This window comes from Opisthocomus hoazin, unplaced genomic scaffold, assembly GCF_030867145.1.
Source record: "Opisthocomus hoazin isolate bOpiHoa1 unplaced genomic scaffold, bOpiHoa1.hap1 HAP1_SCAFFOLD_239, whole genome shotgun sequence".
In the NCBI taxonomy this organism is placed as follows: domain Eukaryota; kingdom Metazoa; phylum Chordata; class Aves; order Opisthocomiformes; family Opisthocomidae; genus Opisthocomus; species Opisthocomus hoazin.
In genome coordinates this window covers 9,888-32,500 of record NW_027449066.1, presented here as the reverse complement: position 1 = coordinate 32,500, position 22,613 = coordinate 9,888, and the positions used below count along the sequence as shown (strand labels likewise).

Below are 22,613 nucleotides of genomic sequence, written 5' to 3'. Positions count from 1 at the left end.
CTACCCCTAACCTCTAACCCTAACCCCAACCCTAATGACCCTAACCCTAATGTCCCTAACCCTAACGTCCCTAACCCCTAACCCTAACCCCTACCCTAACCCTGTCTCTGTCCCTAACCGTAACCCTGTCCCTGTCCCTAACCGTAACCCTGTCCCTGTCCCTAACCGTAACCCTGTCCCTAACACTAACGTCCCTAACCCTGACGTCCCTGACCCTGACGTCCCTGACCCTACCCCTAACGGCCCTAACTCTAACGGCCCTAATGACCCTAACGACCCTATCCCTACCCCTAACCCTTACCCTAACCCCTAACCCTAACGGCCCCTAACCCTAACCCCTAACGGCCCCTAACCCTAACCGCTAACTTTAACCCTTACCCTAACCCCTAACCCCAACACCAACCCTAACCTTAACCCCTAACCCTGACCCTCTAACCCTAACCCCCTAACCCTAACACCCTAACCCTAATGTCCCCTAACCCTGACCCTAACCTCTCACCCTAACCTTAACCCCGAACCCTAACCCTAATGACCCTAATCCTAACCCCTTACCCTAACCCTAATGACCCTAACCCTAAGCCCTAACCCCAACCCGTAACCCTAACCACTAACCCTAACCCCAATGACCCTGACCCTAACCCCTAAGCGCCCTCACCCTAACCCTAAACCTCACGCTTACCGTAACCCTCACCCCCTAACCCTCATCCTAACCCCTCACCCTAACCCCCTAACCCTAACCCCACCTCCAACCCCAACCCCTAAGTCTAAATGTAACACTTAAACCTAAACCCACACCTAAATCTAAAGCTCACTGCAACTGTAACCCTAAAGCTAAACCTAAACCTAATGCCTCAACTTAACTCTAACCCCTAAGCCTAAACCTAACCCTAAAGGTAAACCTAAACCTAAAACCTAAACCTAACTGTAAAGCTAAACCTAAATCTAAATCGTATTCTATGGAGGACTTCCGGATCATAGAGTTCAGTTCCGGAACCATAGAGATGCATTTCCCGTTCTCTGGAAGACTTCCGGACCGGAGAGTTTCTCTCCGGAACCATAGAGATGGAGTTACCTTGCTGTGGAGGACTTTCAGACCATAGAGTTGACGGCCGGAACCATAGAGATGAAGTTCCAGTGCTTTGGAGGACTTTCGGACCATGGAGTTGACGGCCGGAACCATAGAGATGTCGTTCCGGTGCATTGGGGGACTTTCGGACCATAGAGTTGACGGCCGGAACCATTGAGATGCAGTTCCGGTCCTTTGGAGGACTTTTGGATCATAGAGTTGATGGACGGAACCATAGAGACGGAGTTCCAGTGCTTTGGAGGACTTCCGTGCCATCGAGTTTCTCTCCGGAACCATAGAGATGGAGTTACGTTGCTGTGGAGGACTTTCGGACCATCGAGTTGACGGCCGGAACCATAGAGATGCAGTTCTGGTGCTTTGGAGGACTTTTGGACCATAGAGTTTCTCTCCGGAACCATAGAGATGCAGTTCCGGTGCTTTGGGGGACTTTTGGACCATAGAGTTGACGGCCGGAACCATAGAGATTCAGTTCCGGTGCTGTGGAGGACTTCCGGACCATGGAGTTGACGGCTGGAACCATAGAGATGCAGTTCCGGTCCTTTGGAGGACTTTCGGACCATAGAGTTGACGGTCTGAATCATAGAGATGCAGTTCCAGTGCTGTGGAGGACTTTCGGACCATAGAGTTGACGACCGGAACCATAGAGATGCAGTTCCAGTGCTGTGGAGGACTTTCGGACCATAGAGTTGATGGCCGGAACCATAGAGATGCAGTTCCGGTGCTTTGGGGGACTTCCGTGCCATAGAGTTTCTCTCCGGAACCATAGAGATGGAGTTAGGTTGCTGTGGAGGACTTCCGGACTATAGAGTTTCTCTCCGGAACCATAGAGATGCACTTCCGGTGCTTTGGAGGACTTTTGGACCATAGAGTTGACGGCCAGAACCATAGAGATGCAGTTCCAGTGCTCTGGAGGACTTCCGGACCATAGAGTTTCTCTCCGGAAGCATAGATACGGAGTTCCGGTCCTTTGGAGGACTTTCGGACCATAGAGTTGACGGTCTGAACCATAGAGACGGAGTTCCGGTGCTTTCGAGGACATTCGTACCATAGAGTTTCTCTCCAGAACCATAGAGATGCAGTTCCAGTGCCCTGGAGGACTTCCGGACCATGGAGTTTCTCTCCGGAACCATAGAGATGAAGTTGCGGTGCTTTGGAGGACTTCCGGACCATAGAGTTGACGGTCGGAACCATAGAGACGGAGTTCCGGTGCTTTGGGGGAGTTTCGGACCATAGAGTTGACGGCCGGAACCATAGAGATGCAGTTCCGGTGCTTTGGGGGACTTTCGGACCATAGAGTTGATGGTCGGAACCATAGAGATGCAGTTCCACTGCTTTGGAGGACTTCCGTACCATAGAGATTCTCTCCGGAACCATAGAGATGAAGTTGCAGTGCTTTGGAGGACTTCCGGACCATAGAGTTGACTGCGGGAACCATAGAGATGCTGTTACGTTGCTGTGGAGGACTTCCGGACCATGGAGTTGACGGCCGGAACCATAGAGATGCAGGTCCGGTGCTTTGGGGGACTTCTGTACCATAGAGTTTCTCTCCGGAACCATAGAGATGCAGTTACGTTGCTGTGGAGGACTTCCGGACCATAGAGTTGACGGTCGGAACCATAGAGACGGAGTTCCAGTGCTTTGGAGGACTTCCGTACCATAGAGTTTCTCTCTGGAGCCATAGAGATGGAGTTGCAGTGCTTTGGAGGACTTCCGGACCATAGAGTTGACGGCCGGAACCATAGAGACGGAGTTCCAGTGCTTTGGAGGACTTCCGTACCATAGAGTTTCTCTCCGAACCATAGAGATGCAGTTACGTTGCTGTGGAGGACTTCCGGACCATAGAGTTGACAGTCAGAACCATAGAGACGGAGTTCCAGTGCTTTGGAGGACTTCCGTACCATAGAGTTTCTCTCTGGAACCATAGAGATGGAGTTGCAGTGCTTTGGAGGACTTCCGGACCATAGAGTTTCTGTCTTAACCATAGAGACGGAGTTCCGGTGCTTTGGAGGACTTCCGGACCATAGAGTTTCTGTCCGGAACCATAGAGACGGAGTTCCGGTGCTTTGGAGGACTTCCGTACCATAGAGTTTCTCTCCGAACCATAGAGATGCAGTTCCGGAGCTTCATGTCTATGGTTAAGACAGAAACTCTATGGTCCGGAAGTCCTCCAAAGCACCGGAACTCCATCTCTATGGTTCCGGACAGAAACTCTATGGTCCGGAAGTCCTCCAAAGCACCGGAACTGCATCTCTATGGTTCTGGCAGTCAACTCTATTGTTCGAAAGTCCTCCCGAGCACCGGAACTGCGTCTCTATGGTTGTGGTGGTCAACTCTATGGTCCAAAAGTCCTCCAAAGCACCGCAACTTCATCTCTATGGTTCCGGCCGGCAACTCTATGGTCCGAAAGTCCTCCAGGGAACCGGATCTGCATCTCTATGGTTCCAGCCGTCAACTCTATGGTCCGGAAGTCCTCCAAGGGACCGGAACTGCATCTCTATGGTTCCGGCCGTCAACTCTATTGTCCGAAAGTCCTCCACAGCACCGGAACTGCATCTCTATGGTTCCGGCCATCAACTCTATGGTCCGAAAGTCCCTCAAAGCACCGGAACTGCATCTCTATGGTTCCATCCGTCAACTCTATGGTCTGAAAGTCCTCCACAGCAACGTAACTGCATCGCTATGGTTCCGGAGAGAAACTCTATGGTCCGATAGTCCTCCAAAGCACCGGAACTCCATCTCTATGGTTCAGACCGTCAACTCTATGATCCGAAAGTCTTCCAAAGCACCGGAACTGCATCTCTATGGCTCCGACCGTCAACTCTATGGTCCGGAAGTCCTCCACAGCACCGGAACTGCATCTCTATGGTTCTGGCTGTGAACTCTATGGTCCGGAAGTCCTCCACAGCAAAGTAACTGCATCTCTATGGTTCAGGAGAGAAACTCTATGGTCCGGAAATCCTCCACAGCACCGGAACTGCATCTCTATGGTCCCGACCATCAACTCTATGGTCCGAAAGTCCTCCACAGCACCAGAACTGCATCTCTATGGTCCCGGCCATCAACTCTATGGTCCGGAAGTCCTCCACAGCACCAGAACTGCATCTCTATGGTTCCGGAGAGAAACTCTATGGTCCGGAAGTCCTCCAGGGCATTGGAACTGCATCTCTATGGTTTTGGCCGTCAACTCTATGGTCTTGAAAAAACCCCATACAACCTCCACCCAAAAGGGCCATGCTAATCAACACAGGACCACCCCGTGCTGGGACTGTTCCATCCCTACTAGAATTGCTACACGAACACACAAAGCATCTGTACCTCAAACGCACACGCTCTCTACAGACATGACCTCGGGACACCAGACTACCACACAGGGGACTGTTACTGCTACACTAAGATACACAGCCTGACAATAAACACAACAATGCTGAGGCTATGTGGCAGGGACCCTCTGGTGTGCCCTGCCTTGAGAGCACCTCGGCTTTGGCTAAAAGACAGGGGACTGAGTCACAGTCATCGATGGAGACTGAGTGCCACAAAAGCAATAGAACTAGGATGCCGCAGGAAATAAACCCCTGGGATAACTGTCAAGAACAGTCAGCAAGGAAACACCTGCTGGTAAAGCTCAAGCTGCAAAGCAGACTAAACTAGTGCACAAATGATGCTGGATCGGTCTAGTGGCACTGCCCTAGCACATCATTCAGTGAAACAAGATCTGCTCAACTGACACCGTGTCAATAACTCAACCCTGCATAGATACTACTGACAGCTGCTGCGATTGCAGTACGATGACAATATGCCTGATGCTCTACAAGCACCTTGGGCCGCTCTGTCACATGCAAAAAAATAACACGAGCCTCCTTAACAGACACCACGCCAGAATATAAGGCAGCCCTCTGCAGCTTCACTCTAAAACCAACAATAACAGTCAAATTCCTCTGTGACAATTAAGAATTCCAGAGCATCCTGAGAACTGATGAGCACCAAAGCAACCGACTGCTGAGGCCCATCACACTGCACCTCAGACCTCGCCTCAACTGTTTCTGGAGGCTTGCTGCAAAGTGCCTGCAAAGTCAATAGGAAAGACATTGCTGAGTTACAGATTTACCTCATGCTACCTCTCAATCCAATTGCGATAAGCTTGACTCCATCTCACATGCGTAAAGACCTCCGAGTCGCTTCCAGCCTCTACCCTGATGCTGCAATGCCATACCGTATGGACTTAAACACCGAATCAGAGAACACTGGCACCACCAGTGCCATACAATGCAGCGCACTCTTACATCACCGACAAGACAAACCGCAACACAGGCCCATACAATGCTGAACCGTCTCAGAGAGCGTCCGTACAGAGCACTGCAATGCAAGACTGACAGAGATATACAATGCACTTCAAAATCAAGTAAATACAGAGCTCCACGATACAAAACTCAACACGGCCCTCAATACAAGGCAAGACAGTCTCCAAGAACAGAGCATACAAGTACAGAGCACTGCAATGCCAGACCGATACAGAGACAAGCACTGCAATGCAAAATCAAGAACAGAGTGCTGCAGTAAAAAACACAATACGGCATCATACAAAGCGGGGCACTCTCAGGTAACATTCGATACAAGCACACATTGATGCAATGCAAGACAAAACACCCTACAGAGCCATGCAATGCAAGACGGTCCCAGGTATCGCTCGCTTCAAGCACAGAGCGCTGCAATCCAAGACCGGTACAGACACCAACAATGCAATGCTAGATCAAATACAGAGATCCACAAGAAAAAAAAAATATACATGGCTATACAAGCCTACACATATTCAAATACAGAGCTCCACATTACAAAACACAATACGAGTTCATATAAGGCAAGACAGTCTTTGATAGCAGGCCATGCAAGTAATGAGTGCTGCAGTGCAACACGCCCAAACATTGAATTAAAAATTCAAATATAGAGCACCACAACACAAACAACACTACAGAGCAATACAAGGCAATACAAATAAAAACACAGTGCTATGAGAAAAAAAATACAGGGCTGTACAATTCAATAGAAATAGAGCACTGCAATACAACACACAATAAAGGACTATTCAGTGTGAGACACTCACATGGCAGGCGATACAAGGCATAATAATACAGTGCAAAAGAACACAAAACGCTGCAAAATAATGCAGTCGCAGATGGCGGTCAAAACCAATACGGAGTTTTGAGAAGCTGGGATTTAAGACCTAAGCCCATAACGAGGCAGAGATGAAATGCTGCAGGGCAACTCTATGGTAGCAGAACTCCCATGAGCAGGGCTTTCATTCTGGCCCAGACCACCTCCGCAAAGGGGACTCTCCAGAAAGACCTCTGATGAACACCACACCTAAAGCTCCAATCGCAAGATGAGGAACACGTGACAGGCTCTAGGCCTAAGCAGCAAAGCTTGAGACACCCAATGCACACCGACCAAAGTGCACAAGAGTGTAGAGAGCCCACAGGATGGAAGGTAGATACCTGGAGAAAGCATCACATACAAGACTAATCACACAACACAAATGACACTGGGAAACACACACAGGCCAGAACACTCACACCCTAAAGGACAGATGCCAAGACCTCTGTCCGCCCCAAAGTTATCAGATCCTAAATAGCTCCCTCCACAACTCCCCTCACCCACATCTTTTGCCCTGGATTTACCTTTGAGGGAAGGATGCAGAATCCATCCTCATTGAGCACATCATAAAATCGGATGCTCCTGCATTCCACGTGTTCTACTTCAGTATCTGCATAAAATATGTGAACAAACACACCTCACTAACATTACTGACTGGAAGCATCACATTAGCAAACACCACTCCCTTCCACAAGATACCCAGTTGCTGATACTTAACTTAGGAATTCCAGCAATATCGGTAGCGTTTTGGAATGCCTTCTAGAACCCAAAAAAAAGCTTGCAATTAAAAACAAACCCCCCAAACAACCAAAACTTGAAGCCCCACACCTACAAGCCTGAACACTGTCAACATTCAGTCGTCTTTGCTACTGCTGATCATCCCCTCCCACATAGCTCCCATCATCACTTCAAAACACTGTTGAAATGACAGACCGCAATGCCTGCCAAGGAGCAACTCCATGCGAGCTCACTAGCCAACTGCTGCCTGAACAGTCGAGGCCTATCAACAGACTAAGCATAGTCTCCTATCGCTATGCCACCTAACCCTCACTCTACACCCCTGGGCAGAGAAGCACGAAACAAAACGCACACAGAGGCACAGACCAACATTACATGCACCACCACACACAATGGGATTTAAAGAACAGAGAAAACTCTCGGCAAGAAGAATGACTCCCCGACGGAAGATGCTGTCCGGCAAGAAGACCAGCAGGGCCACAATGGCCCAGAACAAGGAGGCTCTATGGCAGCCCCAGAAGAGCAGAATTGAACAGAATGGTCCGTTACAAGAAGTTACGCTCTAAACGGAGATGATGGATCTCCAAGAAGCCGGCTTCAAGACCTAAGAACGAAAAATTGCAGGGAAGAAGTCCCACAGTCCATGAAAATGGACCTCTAGAGAGAAGAGCTGCTGACACAGCCTGGGATGACACCGCAAAAGAGAGCTGATGGGAAACTTTCAAGATGTGACACCGATCCACACTTTATGCGCAAAATGTACCATGAGAAGCACCCAGTGGACACTATGCCAAAGAGTACAAGCATTCCAGACCCTAGGAATGGCACCTGATATGCATAATGTGCTCACTGAGCACAGAAGAGCAATGACAATGTTGACACACAGGTAAAATCCAAGACACAAAACACAGACCACACAGATGACACACCACCACAGACACAGGCTGTAACTACCCTGCCCCGCTGGGCTACAGAGAAACCCCTTTTCTTGACCCACCCAAAGGGGCCTGTTCCTGGACAGCCCTCTCCCCTACACTAGCTTCACAAGCCTTCCCTGCAATACCCAACCGTAGTCCCCTCCCTCCAGACCCTTCCAAGCCCCTGAACTTAGCTTGCAGAGGGACATGGGCTCTAAATCCAACCTCGACCAAAAATGCATTGGGTATCTGGGATGCTCCTGCAGTCACCAGGTTGCACTTCATCACTGAAAAAGAGAAAACCCAGAAAGAGTGCTGACAATAAGCATCACATTCGCCAAGACCAATCTCTTCCACAACAACCCCCTCCTCAGAAGCACCAGGGTGCTCCGCTCACCTGCTCGTTCCAGAGTCGGACGCTGCGGCCATCATTGCTTTTGCTACCTCAGATACCAAGAGACACACAATTACCATTACGCCCGTGAGAAGTCACCCTCTCCACGCTCCTCCTCGCTGCCACCCCAGCTCATCTCAAACAGTTGCCCAATGCCACAGGTGTTCCTCAAAGCCCCTGCAAAACCTAAAGAGACATGCCTCACTGACTTGCTGCACATTACTCTGCTCTCACACACTCACCTGGCCCACAACTGCCTCACGTTCTGGACCTCATGTCAGCATGTTGCTGTGCTCCTCCGAGGCTATGTACAGCACCAGCAATAAAATCAAAGCAAACAGCACATGCTGAGATACTGCCCCAAACCAAAGCTTGCCTGCATCAATCCCAATCTCCTGCTCCTGTATCTTGGCTGCTCACCCACTCTGCGTCTGCCATTTACGGGTTCCCTGGTTTCCCTGGCCAGAGCAGTTCCAAGCCATACATGCACAGGCACAGACCAACATTACACACAACACCACAAACAATGGAATTCAAAGAAGAGAGAAAAAACTCCCCATAGGAACAATGACTGCTGGATGAGAGAAGCTGTCGGACAAGGAGACCGACAGAGCCGCAATGGCCCAGAGCGAGGAGGCTCCACGGCAGCCTCAGAAAACTAGATTACAACAGAACGGTCCGTTACAAGAAGTTACGGTCAAAATGGAGATGATGGATGTGCAAGAAGCCCATCTTCAAGATCTAAGAGCATAAGGATTCAGGAAAGAAGGCCCACAGTCCATAAAAATGGACCGGAAGAGAGAAGAGCTGCTGGCAGAGCCTGGAACGACACCGCAAAAGAGATGCAAGACTGATCCACGCTTTACGCTTGTAAGGCAAGAAGGGAAGAGCTGAACTGGCACTATGCCAATGAGTACACACATTTGAGACCCCAGGTATGGCACAGAAGCACATGATGAGCTTCGTGAGTGCAAAGAGAAACAAGGATATCGAGACCAGAGGAAGGTCTGCGACACAAGACACACCACAAAAACAACATAGCACTGATGACACAGGCTGGAACTGCCCTGCCCGGGCTAGTCCTAGGATAAAGGGAAACCCGGTCCCTTTATATGCCCAAAGGGGCCCACTCCTGCACAGCCCTCTCCCCTATGCTACCTTTACAAGCCCTGCCTGCAATGCCCACCTGTGGTCCCCTCCCTCCAGACCCTTCCCAGCCCCAGTCCCTCAACTTAGCTTTTGTAGGGCCAGGGGTCTGAATCCATCCTCGACAACAAGCACGTTGGCTAACTGGGATGTTCCTCCATTCGACAGGTCTGCTTCATCATCTGAAAAAGACAGAGAAGATGAGGACATCACAGACCACACATGGTGCAGACAGTAAGCATCACACTGGCCAAGACCAACCTCTTCCACAACAACCCCCTCAGAAGCACCAGGATGCTCTGCTGCTCACTTGTTCATTCCAGAGTCGGACACTGTAGCCATAATCACCTCTGCAACCTAAGATGCCAAGACACACAAAAGGATCATTGCACCTGTGAGAAGTCACCTGCCCTGCGCTCCTTGCTGCCACTCCGGCTCACCTCAAGAGCTTGTCCAGTGCCAAAGGCGGCCCGCACAGTCCCTGCAAAACCAAGGGAGAGACGTCTCACTGAGTTGCTGCACAATACTTGGCTCTCACACACTGACCCGGTCCACAACCGCCTCACCTTCTCAGACCTCTTGTCAGCATGCTGCTTTGCCCCTTCAGGACTATGTGTGGCACCTACAAAAAAAAAAAGAGTAGCAGACACATGCTGAGATACTGCCCAAAACTGCCATCTGCCACACCGGTTCCCACCTCCTGCTCCTTTACCTTGGCTGCTCACCCATGTTGCCCCTGACTTTGACATGTTCCCATGCTGAGGCTCAGGTACCACCTGGAAAACACAAACAGGGATGATGGTAATTTCACCAACAGCAGCACACCAGAAAAATAACTGCTACTTCAGCCTACTAGTCTTTGCTCACCTTGCCTGAGTCACCCCTTGTGCCGATATCATGCTTCACTCATTGCTTTGCACCTACAATATTGGAAGAAAAACCCCACACCAACTGTAAGGCAGTCCTACAGCCACTAATTATGTCTTCCCTTCAACACCATGCGCCAACCCACCTCCTTATGACGCTCTGCTCGGCGCCTCCATTGGTATTTGGTGCCCATCTTGTTCCGTGACACCTGAAATAAATATTGAACAAGTCACCCAGATGCTGCTTAAGACATTAACAATTCCAGATATATTGATTCCATTTTGGAATAGCGCCTAGAGTCCAAAAAACAGCCTGCCATTACATAAAGAAATAAAGGGCCAAACTCAAAGGCCCCCCATGCATAAGCCTTAGCACCGTCAACATTTAGTCTGCTTTGCTGCTGATGATCAGCCCCTCCCACACGACTCCCATCACCTCTGTAAAATACTGTTGAAATGACAGACACTCTCTGCTGATGACCGCTCCATCCGAGCTCACTTCCCAGCCCCTGCCTAAACAGTCTAGCCCTGTCGACCTGTTAACCCCAGCCTCTTGTCACTATGACACCTACCCCTGATTCTACACCTCTGGGCAGGGCAGCTCCAAGCCAAACACACACAGGCACAGACTGACTTTACACACAACACCACAAACAATGGGATTCAAAGTGGAGAGAAAACTCTGCGCAAGAACAATGACTGCCAGATGAGAGAAGCTGTCAGACAAGGAGACAGAGCCACAACGGCCAAGAGCGAGGAGCCTCCATGGCAGCCCCAGAGAAACAGTAGAACCCAATGGTCCCTTACAAGATGTTATGGTCAAAATGGAGATGATGGATGTGCGAGAAGCCTGTCTTCAAGACCTAAGAGCATAAGGATTCCAGGAAAAGCTCCCACAGTCCATGACAATGGACCATAAGAGAGGAGCTGCTGACACAGCCTGGAACGACACCAAAGAGAACTGACCAGAAGCTTTCAAAACAAGACTGACCCATACTTCACATTTGTAAGCCAAGAAGAGAACCTCCCAGTTGACACTATCCAATGAGTACAGGCATTTGAGGGCCTAAAGATGGCATCCAAGGCACCTGATAAGCTTCTTGAGCGCAAAGAGCAACAAGGACATCAAGAACAGAAGATGGTCTACGACACAGAAGACACCACAAAAACAATATAGCACCGCAGACACAGGCTGGAACTGCCCTGCCCATACTAGTCCTAGGATGAAGGGAAACCCCTTCGCTTTACATGCCTAGAGAGGCCTGCTCCTGCACAGCTCTCCACTACACTAACTTTAGAAGCCCTGCCTGCAGTGCCCAACCGTGTTGCCCTCCCTCTAGACTCTTCTAAGCCCAGTCCCTCGACTTCGCTTTTGTAGGGCCAGGGGTCTGAATCCGTCCTCGACAAAAAACACATTGGCTAACTGGGAAGCTCCTGCAGTCGCCTGGTTCCGCTTTGTCATCTGAAAAGGAAAAAAACCCAGAAACAGTGCTGACAGGAAGCATCACACTGGCCAAGACCAATCTCTTCCACAACAACCCCCTCCTCAGAAGCACCCGGGTGCTCTGCTCACGTGCTCGTTCCAGAGTCGGATGCTGCACCATCATCACTTCTGCTGCATCAGATACCAAGAGACACAAAATTACCATTATGCCCATGAGAAGTCACGCCCGCCACGCTCCCCCTCGCTGCCACCCCAGCTCACCTCAAACAGTTGTCCAATGCCAAAGGCGGTCCGCTCAGCCCCTGCAGAACCAAGAGAAACACCCCTCACTGAGTTGCTGTACAATAATTTGCTCTCGCACGCTGACCCGGCACACAACTGCCTCATCTTTTCAGACCTCTTGTCAGCACACTGCTCTGCTCCTCTGAGGCTATGTGCAGCACCTGCCAAAAAAAAAATCAAAGCAAACAGCACATGCTGAGATACTGCCCAAAACCAAAGCTTGCCTGCATCAATCCCAATCTCCTGCTCCTGTATTTGGCTGCTCACCCACTCTGAGTCTGCCATTTACGGGTTCCCTGGTTTCCCTGGCCAGAGCAGTTCCAAGGCAAGAACACGCAGGCACAGACCAACATTACACACAACACAAACAATGCGATTCAAGACAGAAAACTCTCTTCCACAAGAAGAATGACTCCCTGATGGGAGACGCTGTTGGACAAGGAGACCGACAGGGCCACAATGGCCCAGAGCAAGGAGGCTCCACGGCAGCCCCAGAAAACTGGATTAGAACAGAGTGGTCTGTTACAAGAAGTTACGGTCAAAATGGAGACGATGGATGTGCAAGAAGCCCATCTTCAAGATCTAAGAGCATAAGGATTCAGGGATGAAGTCCCACAGTCCATAAAAATGGACCGGAAGAGAGAAGAGCTGCTGGCACAGCCTCGAACGACGCTGCAAAAGAGAGATGCAAGACTGATCCACGCTTTACGCTTGTAAGGCAAGAAGGGAAGAGCTGAACTGGCACTATGCCAATGAGTACACGCATTCGAGACCCCAGGTATGGCACGGAGGCACATGATGAGCTTCGTGAGTGCAAAGAGAAACAAGGATATCGAGACCAGAGGAAGGTCTGCGACACAAGACACACCACAAAAACAACATAGCACCAAAGACACACGCTGGAAGTGGCCTGGCCACCTGGGTTACAGAGAAACCCCTTCCTTCCCTTTACATGACCAAAGGGGCCTGCTCCTGGACAGCCCTCTCCCCTATGCTACCTTTACAAGCCCTCCCTGCAGTTCCCAGCCATGGTCCCCTCCCTCCAGTCCCTCGACTTAGCTTTTGGAGGGCCAGGGGTGAGAATCCATCCTGGACAAAGAGCACATTGGCTACCTGGGAAGCTCCCGCAGTGGCCTGGTTCCGCTTTGTCATCTGAAAAGGAAAAAACCCAGAAACAGTGCTGACAGGAGGCATCACACGGGCCAAGACCAACCTCTTCCACAACAACCACCTCCTCAGAAGCACCCAGGTGCTCTGCTCACCTGGTCATTCCAGAGTCGGATGGTGCAGCCATCATCACTTCTGCTACCTCAGATACCAATAAACAAAATTACCATTGCTCCCTTGAGAAGTCACCCACCCTACATTGCCACCCTGGCCCACCTCAAGAGCTTGTCCAATGCCAAAGGTGACCCGCACAGCCCCTGCGAAACCAAAAGAGATACGCTTCGCTGAGTTGCTGCACAATACTTTGCTCTCACACACTGACCCGGCCCACAATTGCCTCACCTTCTCAGACCTCTGGTCAGCATGTTGCCATGACCCTCCGAGTCTGCATGCGGTATCTGCAACAATCACAGCAAAGAGACACATGCTGAGATACTGCCCAAAACCACACTGTCTACCCACACCAACTGCCATCTCCCAGCCTTTACCTTGGCTACTCACCTGTGTAGTCTCTGCCATTTACATGTCGCCATGCTGCAGCTTGGGTATCATCTACGAAACACAAACAAAGGATGCTTATAGCTTCACCAACAATATGACTCCTGAAAAATAACTGATACTTCGACCCACTGGTCATAGCTCACCTTGTTGAAGTCACTGCTGGTGCTGATATCTCACTGCACTTATTCCTTTGCGCCTTCAAAATAACACACAAACCACCAAGTGGAGTCATGTAGCCACCGGTCACATCTTCCCTCAACATCATGTACCAACCCACCTTCTTTTGGCGCACCTCTTGCCACCTCCATGGCTCTTTGGTGCCCATCTTCTTCACAGGCAACTGCAAAAAAGTAATAAACGTGTCACCCAGCGGCTGACCAAGACCTTAGAGTCCAGCTCTATTGCTTGATTTCAGAATATCATCTAGAGGCCAACTCTAGACTGCCATTAAGAAAAAACAATGGAAAAAGGACAAAACTTTAGACCCCACACATAGAAGCCTGAATACTGTTGAGATTCAATCCGCCTTGCTGCCATCGATCAGCCCCTCCTACACAACTCCAGTCACCTCTGTAAAACACTGTTGAAATTAAAGTCCACGCTGCCTGCTGATGGCTGCTTCATCCAAGCTGACTGCCCAGCCTTTGCCTAAACAGTCTACGCCTGTCAACTTATTAACTGCAGCCTTTTACCGCTATGACACCTACCCCTGACTCTATGCCTCTGGGCAGAGCAGCTCCAAGCCAAAACACACAGAGGCATAGACCAACATTACACACAACACCACAAACAATGGGCTTCAAAGAAGAGAGAAAACTGTCTGCAAGAACAATGACTGCTGGACGAGAGAAGCTGTCGGACAAGGAGACCGACAGGGCCGCAACAGCCCCGAGAGAGGAGGCTCCACAGCAGCCCCAGAAAAACAGGAGAACCCTATGGTCCCTTACAAGAAGTTACGGTCAAAATGGAGACAATGGATGTGCAAGAAGCCCGGCTTCAAGACCTAAGATGGTAAGGATGCAGGGAACAAGTCCCACAGTCCATGAAAATGGACCGGTAGAGAGAAGACCTGCTGGCATAGCCTGGAACACCGCAAAAGAGAACCAACTAGAAACTTCCAATGCGTGAGATCGATCCGTGCTTTACACTTCTAAGACAAGAAGAGACACGCCCAATTGGCACTATGCCAATGAGTATGGGCATTCAAGACCCCAGGGGTGGTGCCTGATGTGCATAATGTGCTCCTTGACCGTGAGGAACAACAAGGATGTTGAGACCCTGGTAAGGTCTAAGACACAGAAGACAGACAACACAAACACAGCACCACAGACATGGGCTGGAACTGCCCTGCCCACTTGGGCTGAAGAGAAACCCCTTCCTTCCCTTTACATGCCCAAAGGGCCCTCTCTCCTACGCTAAATTCACAAGCCCTCCCTGCAATGCCCAACCGTGGTCCCCTCCCTCCAGACCCTTCCCAGTCCCTCAACTTAGCTTTTAGAGGGTCGAGGGTCTGAATCCATGCTCAGCAGGAACACGCATCGGATACCTGGGAAGCTCCTGCAGTCGTCAGGTTCCACTTCCTCCTCTGCAAAAAAGAAAACCCACAGAGAGTTCTGATGGTAAGCATCACGCTGGCCAACACCAACATCATCCACACCATCCCCCTCAGAAGCACTGGGATTCCCCGCTTACCTACTGGGTCCAGAATGGGACGCTGCGGCCCTCATCGTTCTTGCTAACCTAAGATACCAAGAGATACAAAATTACCATTGCGCTGCTGAGAAATCACCTGCCCCAGACACCTCCTCGCCGCCACCCAGGCTCACCTCAAACGCCAGTCCGATGCCAAAGGCGAGCTGCACAGCCCCTGTAAAACCAAAAGGGATACGCATCATTGAGGTGCCGTATGATACTTTGCTCCAAGACACTGATCCGACCCATGACCGCCTCACCTTGTCAGATCTCTTGTCAGCATGCTGCTTTGCGTGTCTGAGACCGTGTGACACCTGCAAAGAAAACAAAGTAGAAGACACTTGCTGAGATCTTGCCAAAATTGCAGCCTGCCCGCAGCAATTCCCATCTCCTGCTCCTTCACCTTGGGTGCTTGCCCATGTCGCCCCTGCTGTTTACATGTTGCCACCTGAAGGCTCTAGTACCACCTGAAAAACCACAAGTAAGGGATGCTGATAACTTCAATGACAATACCCTACCAGAACAATAACTGCTACTGTAGCCTACTACTCTTTGTTCTCCTTGACTGAGGCACCTCTGGTGACCATATCCTGCTTCGCTTGTTTCTTTGCACCTACAACATTGGTGAAATAACCCACCAACCATAATGCAGTCACATAGCCACCGAACGCATCCTCCCTCTGGCGCTACGCACCCATCCGCCTTCATAGAGCGGTCTGTTCAATGCCTCCATTGGTCTTCTGTGCCCATCTTGTCCCCCGACATCTGAAAAAAAAAAAAACCATTGAAAAAGTCACCTGGATGCTGCTCAAGCCATTAACTGTTCCAGATGTACTGATTCCATGTTGGAATACTATCTGCAGTGCAACTGCAGCCTGCCACTAAATAAATGGAAAAAGGGTCAGACTTCAAGCCCCACATATACAAGCCAGAACGCTGTCCAGATTCAAGCTCCTTTGCTGCCACCGACTGACCCCTCCCATGCAGCTCCCAGGCCCTCCTCTAACCACTGTTCAAACGACAGACCACGCAGCCTGCCGATGGCTGCTCCCTGCGAGCTCGCTGCCCAACCTCTGCTGCAACAGTCTAGGCCTATTGAATTATTAACTGCAGCTTCCTGTCGCTATTCCTTCTACCCCTGACTTTACACCCCTGGACAGAACAGCTCCAAGCCAACACACAGGCACAGACCAACGGTACGCACACCACCACAAACAAAGTGATTCAAAGAAGAGAGAAAACTCTCTGCAAGAAGAATGACTCCCTGATGGGAGACACTGTCCAGCAAGAAGACCTACGGGGACATGACGACCCCGAGAAAGGAGGCGCTACGGCAGCCCCAGAAAAACAGACAACGCAAGAGGCCCTCACAAGAAGTTGCGGTCAACACAGAGATGACGGAAGCATGAGAAGCCTGGCTTCAAGACCTAAGAACATAAGGATGCAGGGAAGAAGTCCCACCGTCCGTGAAACTGGACCGGTACAGAGAAGAGCGACTGGCACAGCCAGGAATGACACTGCAAATGAGAACAAACCAGAAACTTGCGAGATGTGACACCGATCCACGCTTTACACTCACAGGGAAATGAAAGACTTGCCCAATTGACAGTATGCCACCGACGACAGGCATTTGAGACTCTAGGGATGGCACCTGAGGTGCCTAAGGTGCTCGTTGAGCACAAAGACCAACGAAGAACTGGAGACCCAGGTAAGTTTTAAGACGCATAAGACGGACCACACAAACAACACAACACCACAGACACAGGCTGGAACTGCCCTGCCCGCCGGGCCTTAAGAGAAACGCCTTCCCTTTACTGGCCCAAAGGGGCCAGTTCTGGGACAGCCCGCTCCCCTATGCTAACTTCACAAGCCCTCCCCACGATGCCCAACCGTGGTCCCCTCCCTCCAGACCGGTTGCCTTCGTTGGCGTGGCGACCCAGACCCTCCCCGGGCCCCGATCCCTCTACTTCGCTTTCAGAGGGACGTGGCTCTAAACCCGTCTTCGTCAGAAAAAGCATCGGATACCTGGGATGCTCCTGCAGTCGCCAGGTTCCGCTTCCTCCTCTGCAAAAAAACAAAACCCACAAGCAGTTCTGACAGTAAGCATCACGCTGGCCAGGGCAACACCTTCCACAACATCCCTGTCCTCAGAAGCACCGGGATTCTCTGCTCACCTACTGGGTCCAGAATGGGACGCTGCGGTCCTCATTGCTCTTGATAACCCAAGATACCAAGAGACACAAAATTACCATTGCGCTGCTGAGAAATCATCCGCCCCATGCTCCTCCTCACTAACGCCCTGGCTCACCTCAAACGCTGGTCTGATACCATAGGCCCCTGCAAAAGCTTGTAGCTTCACTGACAATAAGACACCTGAACATTAACTGCTACTGCAGGCCATTAGTCACGGCTCTCCTTGCCCAAGTCACCTCTGCTGCCCGTAAACCCGCTTTGCGCCTTCAAAATTAAAAGAAAAAAACAACCACCCACAAATCAAAACCTAAAAGCCAGTCCTATAGCAACCGGTCACATCTTCCCTCCGACATCACATGCGAACCCACCTTCTTACAACGCTCCGCTCGCCTCTCCTCCATCACCCTTTGGCACACGGCTCATTCCTCTGCATGTGCAAAAAACATATTGTAGAAGTCACCCCAATGCTGACCGATAGCTAAGGAATTCCAGAGGTCTTGTTTCCATTCAGAAATACCACCTAGATTCCAACTACACCCTGCCGTTAGAAAAAAACAAAATCAAATGCACAAGAACATCAAGCTCTTCACGTACAAGCCTTAACACCTTTGAGGTTCAAAGGCCTGACGTTCAGCCCTCCGTCTTCAGATGCGGAGGCCTGGAGGGTTTGCGCTTCATCTCTTGTGTCTTTGTCATAGCTCCCCGTCAGCTGCAGAGAGACTCAAACCAAACAAACCTCACCGATGTCCCATGGCAACTGCAAAACTAAACTGAAAGAAGCTGATAAACACTCCTCGTTTCCTCAACCATCCCCCCATCTTAACACTTTAGAAACTCCTTCTCTTCTCCTGAACTGGCAAAGAAGAAACCGCACGCCCCCTCCTGACAGCCGCTTCTCCGTACTTGCACCCCTGAACCCCCTGCATCAGCCGCTGCTCAGGAGCCTTTCTTCCAAACCATGCCCTGTGTTCTGTGGGCATCTCCCACATTATGCCTTCCCGCAGCCTCGGGGGTCGGCTACAGGACCACAAAGTAAGCAAAGCCCCGATGCTTATAATTTATGACGCGCCCATCACAAGCCGCAAAGTTTCCAGGGGTGACACGGTCCACTGAGCAATTGGTAAAGGCAATGAGCCGTCCCATGCTCTCAAAGGCACTATGTGTCACAACCGTGTCACTCGCTTAAGAAATGCTCAGTCTCTGCACAAATGTGTGCAAGATGCTCACCTTAACCCCTGCCAGACAATCCCATTGTCAAACTGATTAAGAGATGTGGTACCAGCAAGTTACACAGTAAACAGCACCACTAGTGAAAAAAATGCAATGTTCCATTTTCAATCTAGTCAGGAGTTCCAGGAAAGCATAATACACCTAGAATAAAGAGAACAACACATACCATTAAACAATCTCACCACCCACAAACTCTGAATAAAAAATTACTGACCTGAAGAAAAAGGTTGTGGTCAAATGTACTCTATACCAGACCTGCTGCCGAGCCTTGACTTATCCTTGAAGTCCTACCTCAAACAAAGACCTCTCCTTCTCTAAATATCAAAATGCATCTCCCTGATTAGCTTAGCTCAAAAGCTGTAGCTGACTGAAGGAAGAGTAAAGCTCTAAGACCAAAAAAAGCCAAGAATAGAATGAGCTCCCCTCCCCGCAGCTGCGGCTCATATACTCCCTGCCTCGCCCACCACCCTTCCCACGCTCCCCTGGGAAAGGGGAGGGGTGAACTACCAGAAGGTATAAAGCCAGCAGGAAGAGCAGCAGCAAGTTCTTTCATCTGTCTTAAATTTACATCAAGCAAAGCACTGACTGCAGATGGTGATCTTTACTGGAATCAATAATGCTTGGTCTTGTACTGTAACTACATTTGTTTCAGCAGTGATGTGACTGAGTAAGTAATTAGACTTAATTTTTCTGCAGTGTGGATAAAAAAAAGATCTCCTACTAACCTATGTAAGAAAGTAGTTTGCTAAATGCAGTAACAATATTATTACCAAAATTTATGCTTTTTGGCTTCCTATAAAAAAAACCAAAATGCTGCAGGTTTACTTTTTGTTTCTAGCAAGACCAGGCATATGGCCTAACTTCCGCCAGGAATATTTTCTAGATAGGGTTGAATAATAAAGTAGAATTTGATGTTGTAATAATCTTTTCTCAAAAATATCTCTGGTTGCAAAGTGAATTATTTACTGTCAATGGCAGATAATTCAGAGCCGCTTCGAAGGTCTCTCTGGCTGACTCCCTTAAGAGAGCTAGGTGAGTTCCAAAGGACAGAAAATGGAGAAAAAAAAAAAGGTGGAAATACAAGAAACATCAGAAATAGTACAAAAGCGACCCAACTAACACCTAAGTAGATAAAAAAAAAAAAGTTGCAAAACTCTACAAAAAACCTCTACGGGAGACGTGTTGATAAAAACAGAAGAAGGCTATTGCTTTCTCTGAAAAACCAAAGAGGAGATAGGAGCTGACAACGGACATCTTTATGGCGCCAGCTACCAAACAGAAGCATATGATAAGACAGAAAAGAAAAATACCACTCTGGGTCACAATGATGGCTTTGAAAAACAATCTGGTAGAACGAGAGGCGTCGTCACAGGGATTGGAGCAGTCCCGAGGGGGCCAGAGAGATTAATGATGTCTCCAGGATGCGGCGAGCGGACACGACGCAAAACTCCGCAGCATGTTCCAACAATGTACAGATGTTCTCGGGGGACGAGTGCCAGAATGGAGACATCCTAGATGGCAGCAAATAAGGTAAGAGAACTCTGGGGCACAGGGACAGCCCGAGGAAGGGTTTTGTCTAAATCGAGGAGACACAAAGAGGGTGGCAGAGCTCTGTGGGGGTCCTGGGGGCCCTGTTGGGGTCCCGGGAGCCCTGTTGGGGTCCTGGGGTCTTTGCTGGTGTAATGGGGGCTCTTTGGCGGTCCCGGGGGCTCTGTTCATGTCCTGGAGGCTATGATGTTGTTGTGGTGTCACTGTTACGGTCCCGGGGTCTTCGCTGGGGTCCCGGGGGCTCTGTTCGGGTCCCGGGGGCTCTTCTGTTGTTCTGGGGTTGTCACTGGAGTATTGGGGGTTCTGTTAGGATCGTGGAGGCTCTGTTCGGGTCCTGGTGGCTCTGTTGTGGGCCTGGGGGCTCTGTTGGGGTCCTGGGGTGTTCGCTGGGTTAATGGGGCCCCTGTTGGAGTCCCGGGGGCTCTCTTGGGGTCCTGGGGGCTCTGTTGGGGTCCCGGAAGCTCTGTTCGTGTCCTGGGGTCTTCGCTGGTGTAATGGAGGCCCTGTAGGGGTCCTGGGGTCCCTGTAGGGGTCCTGGGGTCCCTGTTGAAGTTCTGCTGTCCCTGTTGGGGTCCTGGGGGCTCTGTTGGGGTCCTGGGGGCTCTGTTGGGGTCCTGGGGTTTTCGCTGGGGTAATGGGGGCTCTGTTCGGTTCCTGAGAGCTCTGTTGAGGGTCCCAGGGGCTCTGTGGCGGTCCCGGAGGATCTGTTCGTGTCTTGGGGGCTCTGTTGTTGTACTGGGGTCTTCACTGGTGTAATGGCGGCTCTGTTGGGGTCCTGGGGTCTTCGCTGGGGTCCTGGGGTCTTCGCTGGGGTCCTGGGGTCTTCGCTGGGGTCCTGGGGGCCCTGTTGGGGTCCTGGGGTCTTCGCTGGTGTAATGGGGGCTCTGTTGGGTTCCTGAGGGCTCTGTTGGGTTCCTGAGGGCTCTGTTGGGGTCCTGGGATCTCTGTTGTGTTTCTGGGGGCTCTTTCGTTGTCCTGGGGGCTCTGTTGGGGTCCTGGGGGCTCTGTTGGGGTCCTGGGGGCTCTGTTGGGGTCCTGGGGGCTCTGTTGGGGTCCTGGGGGCTCTCTTGTTGTCCTGGGGGCTCTGTTGGGGTCGCGGGGGCTCTGTTGGGGTCGCGGGGGCTCTGTTGGGGTCGCGGGGGCTCTGTTGGGGTCGCGGGGGCTCTGTTGGGGTCCTGGGAGCTCTGTTGGGGTCCTGAGGCCTCCGTGGTGGTCCTGGGGTCTCTGTTGTTTTTTTGGCAGCTTTATTGTTGTTGCGGGGCCTCTGTTGGGGTCCTGGGGCCTCTGTTGGGGTCCTTTTGGCTCTGTTGGGGTCCTTTTGGCTCTGTTGGGGTCCTTTTGGCTCTGTTGGGGTCCTTTTGGCTCTGTTGGGGTCCCGGGGGCTCTGTTGGGGTCCCGGGGGCTCTGTTGGGGTCCCGGGGGCTCTGTTGGGGTCCCGGGGGCTCTGTTGGGGTCCCGGGGGCTCTGTTGTCGTGCCGGGGGCTCTGTTGTCGTGCCGGGGGCTCTGTTGGGGTTCTGGGGAACCTGTTCGGGATTTGGGGGCTCTGTTGTGCCCTTGGGGGCTCTGTCGGGGACCCGGGGGCTCTGTCGGGGACCTGGGGGTTCAGTTGGTGTTTTGGGGGCTCTGTTGGTGTTTTGGGGTCTCTGTTGGGGTCCTGGGGGTTCTGTTGGGGTCCTGGGGGTTCTGTTGGGGTCCTGGGGGTTCTGTTGGGGTCCTGGGGGCTCTGTTGGGGTCCTGGGAGCTCTTTTCGGCTTCTGAGGGCTCTGTTGTTTTCCTGGGGGCTCTGTTGTTTTCCTGGGGGCTCTGTTGGGGCCGCGGGGGCTCTGTTGGTGTCCTGGGAGCTCTGTTGGGGTTCTGGGGTCTCTGTTGGGGTCCTGGGGGTTCTGTTGGGGTCCTGAGGGCTCCGTGGTGGTCCTGGGGTCTCTGCTGTTTTTTTGGCAGCTTTATTGTTATCGCGGGGAGTCTGTCGGGGTCCTGGGGGCTCTGTCGGGGTCCTGGGGGCTCTGTCGGGGTCCTGGGGGCTCTGTCGGGGACCTGGGGGCTCTGTTGTGGTCCTGGGGGCTCTGTTGGTGTTTTGGGGTCTCTATTGGGGTCCTGGGGGTTCTGTTGTGGTCCTGGGGGCTCTGTTGGGGTCCTGGAAGCTCTTTTCGGCTTCTGAGGGCTCTGTTGGGTTCCTGGGAGTTCTGTTGGGGTCCCGGGGGCTCTGTTGGTGTCCCAGGGGCTCTGTTGTCGTCCCGGGGGCTCTGTTGTCGTCCCGGG

General features: G+C 51.3%; 1 long non-coding RNA gene across 1 annotated transcript; it reads right to left on the bottom strand.

The window, feature by feature from the left end:
• Positions 1–15,382: 15,382 nt before the first annotated feature.
• LOC142360365 (uncharacterized) lies at positions 15,383–15,698 on the bottom strand. Its single transcript, XR_012762984.1, has 3 exons — positions 15,643–15,698; positions 15,517–15,557; positions 15,383–15,430 (listed from the first exon to the last, which is right to left on the bottom strand). It is a non-coding gene; the product is annotated as an uncharacterized LOC142360365 (long non-coding RNA).
• Positions 15,699–22,613: the final 6,915 nt, after the last annotated feature.